Below are 4,017 nucleotides of genomic sequence, written 5' to 3'. Positions count from 1 at the left end.
TAGATGCCGCTGCTGTTGGGGGTACTGCTGTATTTTTCTCCCTATTTATGACTCGTGGAAGAAAAATCGGACTTCGGTCGCCGGGATTCGATCCCGGGATCCGAACGTTCGTAACCTAAGGCGCTAACCACTGCGCTACCGTCGTCCGTTACTAGTTAGTGTCGAGTGGCGGTATTTGTGTTGTCGAGTGCCGCCACAATAGTATATATGGGAATAATAATTAGTTGAACTTTAAGGTTTTACTAAAGTTTCATGTAAAAAGCACGAGAACTAACAGGATACTAAAATTTCTGTTTTTCACATATTATCTTTCTGTGATAAATCATGAAATATACAAATAACACGTTGACTGCCGTGGGGATCACCGGTGGCCCTCACCACGAAAAATGCTTCAAGCATGATTTTATAACTCATTTTATTTGCTGCAAATAATATTTCAACATAATATGTATCGCATAATGAAAAGTTCACGTCGGCGCTTTGGGCAAACCATGGAAAATTCGTCTGGCAGTCAACGTGTAAGGTGCAACGCGCGCGTGCGGGATCTCCATAAATATTTGTTGCCTTGCCTTATCTTGCGTTTTATTTTCGACGTATTTACGTATTATAAAACACTCATATATGTATATAAATGCAGTGATATAAAAGAGATTATTTTGTTACGTTCTGAACCGATCTTTTAAAAATTGTAATAAACATACACGAAGTTAATAATTATTATCTCCTAACAAAATATTAGACGTAATCTATGTAACTTGAAACATTTTAGAAACAACAAAATTACCATTTTACATACACCAAAATTGTACATAAAACAGTAAGTAGTTAAAATTTTTGTTAATATCTATACATTTTTATAATGGAGTGCGATTGATCATTAATATAGAGTAATCTAATATTAATTTATTTTATTTTAGTTACTTGTAATAAAAGTTACTACGACACGTAATAATTTTACTTTCTTTTGTTTACATAAGGATGGGCATTATACCATGCGTTAGCCGTGATAACTGGATTGTTTTTCACGTGATTTATTGCCATGGTTTTACAGGATTCAGTTAATTTGAACAAAACACTAAGCAAATAGTTTGTCAGATTTATGATTATTTTGAAGTATTCTAAAAGTTTATATTAAAAAGCACTTTGCAAATTCCAGCGGTTTACAATCTTTGATTGCGAGTCTAATAAATGTTTTCGAACACTATAAAAAGTAAAAATAGATATAACTGGAAATACAGTCACAGATCGAGGTAGGTTTCGTTCCTTACGTTTAGGAGAATGCCTATTTCCTTTGGAAAAATACGGAATATCTAGAAAAACAGCTCTAAAATTTAATTTTTGGTACAAGGAATATACTACAGGTATGAATTATGAAAAGTTTCTCACTTGCTAGCCACGGTAATAAATAGCGGCAGTTAATAGTTTAATAGCTAGGTGATTTTGATTGTCCATCAAAAAAGAAAAGGAGGGACAGCTGATCAAACAATATATTTTACAAGTTCGGCGTGGTCCTAATTGTCCAGATGCCGATTTTATGGCTTTATGACCATTATAAAAACAATTTCCTTCAACAATCTCTCTTTCAACACGAAGGATTTGAATGATTGTCGCTATTTGTGGTGAAAGTAGGTAATAAAATCCAAAATCTTGAATGTTATATTACCTACAGAAAGTTTCAAAATATTCGAACATGTTCGTTGTGTATATATGTTCCCTTTTGTACATTATTTAGCAGTTTATGCCTGCTCATAACTCTTTTATTTTTTACGGCAGTGATATAGTTTATTTCCCGCATAAATTACAGAATTTTCTTATGTTACGTCAAAACATTTTCTTACAATTACTGTATTGTATGCGTTATGAAAAACGGGAAAGGCATAAACTTCATAATTTTTCTTTTAGCTTATTATCAGTGAAGGTAATGACATGTAAATCAGTTATATTAAAGTATATTTTGAACACTTGATTCAGGTGTTTTTTAATACAATAATTCAAATCAAAATTTATTCAATTCTTTATAAGCAACAATAACTTCTTTTCATTATATATATTTTTATTCGAATATCAGTAGGTAAAAAACAAAAATAATACTGTTTGAATGTTATTAACATATGTATCTCGTATACGCGGAAGACTGATTCTGGAATAAATTTATGGCAAATATGTTTTAAATGCATACGTACCACCAGGTCGAATGCATATTGTAGCGATTAATGAATTTGGCTGAAATAGATTGAGGTGGTAATGGCACTGGTATATATGTTCACGGACGTGGATGGGTTCGTGCTGCATCGAAATGCATATCAATTGTTTCATGGAAATTCGAGTGTTACTTCCCTTCATTACTATTCACAGAATTATATGATTGTACCGCACGTACATGTGCAATGCAGACAAGTTGATTTACATAATTCGTATCGATCACGAAATTGTGCGTTATTAGGTGAGTTAATTTGATCTGTCTTTCGAATGTGATTTTCGTACAAATTTTTATAGATACTAACATTCGTAATAAAGCCGTAAAGTAGAAAAATAGATAAAAGAGAAATATATAATTGTACATTATACAAATACATATAGCACACGAGTATCTTTTAAAAATATGTACGTTCATATATATATATATATAAATATTTTAAAGTATCTACGATTATCTATACTACAATTTAAGTACTTTTAACTTTTTGTATAACTCGTTTCCTTTTTTTATTCAATGTGTATTAGAAAATGAAAGTAAACAGATATAGTAGATATAGACGAATAAACAAACGAGTTATCTAATTGACAAATGATTTTGCTATATTATTATCTGTATTTGATCAAAAATTCCTCATGAAAAAATGTTAATCGTGAAGGAGGAATAGGAATGGAGAGCAAGACGGCTATTTGAGAATTATAAATTATCGATTGCTCGTTTAAATTTAAAGGCGTGCGCTAAATATGTACATAGTTGGAACGCGTCATCGTTGTCTTGTCTGGTGTCACGAATGGTAAAAGAGAGCCATGAGTTTCTTCAGTCGGCAGTCGGCGCCACATAAACATGTCCTCTTCCGCATAGACAGAAGGGGAAGGCTCGGATAATTATACAGCGCTCTCATCTCTCACCAAAGCGTATCCTCTAACTAGCGCTAATAACGCCGCTAATGCTCTTCCATGGAAACTGCTCGTACCTAACAACCACTCCGTTACCTTCTCCACCACAAAGATAAAATGGAAATAACGACAGTAGTTTATAACTTGATACTTCTTTTTAGATAAAAATACGATTTAAAACCAACAGATCTATTAAATTAATTCTTCTTTCTTGAGAGCTTTTAGTCTTTTACCAGCAAATAGCCTTCTTCTTCTTTTATCAAATTTCTGACATTAAAATTGTATAAAATGCAACAAAACGGTTCCTGCAAATTGTGTATGTGCACGGGTACTTGTAAATATTACCGAAAGTATGAACGATGCTACGATATCCAAATCACATTAAATGATATATTTACTTAGACATTTTTAGAATTGATTCGCTTAAAAATTCTGCACTATCGCAAACTTTCTGGCTAATAAATCGGTCATTTCCCTGGTTTATGCCACAATTTACATTCCATTTTGTATATGTATCTAATGTATTTTTAAATTCTAATCTTTTGGAGACTAAAAGTATAAACGAGAAAATATTACTCTAAATTTCAATGCATTCATTTATGTAAAAATTGTCCATTCCCATTTGTACCACAAAGTGTATTATAGCGTATAATTAATCTTGGAATTAATGTGTACTTATTTTCCTCACTCGATATTAATACTTACTTTCATAGATATTATGAGGATACATTTAGTCTTGTCATAAAGATACATAATAACTTATAAACTATTATATTGAATATTATTGGGATCAGATTTTATAATTTTGTTCATTTTTATACTCCCATATATTGTACATATATATACACAGAATTATATATTTTGTACGTGAAGAATTTTCCAATTTTTCAGTTTGATAAAGAGATGTATATGATGGTAGTTATT

The sequence above is a fragment of the Bombus pyrosoma genome, linkage group LG3, assembly GCF_014825855.1.
Source record: "Bombus pyrosoma isolate SC7728 linkage group LG3, ASM1482585v1, whole genome shotgun sequence".
Classification (NCBI taxonomy): domain Eukaryota; kingdom Metazoa; phylum Arthropoda; class Insecta; order Hymenoptera; family Apidae; genus Bombus; species Bombus pyrosoma.
Note: the sequence above shows the minus strand (reverse complement) of the source record.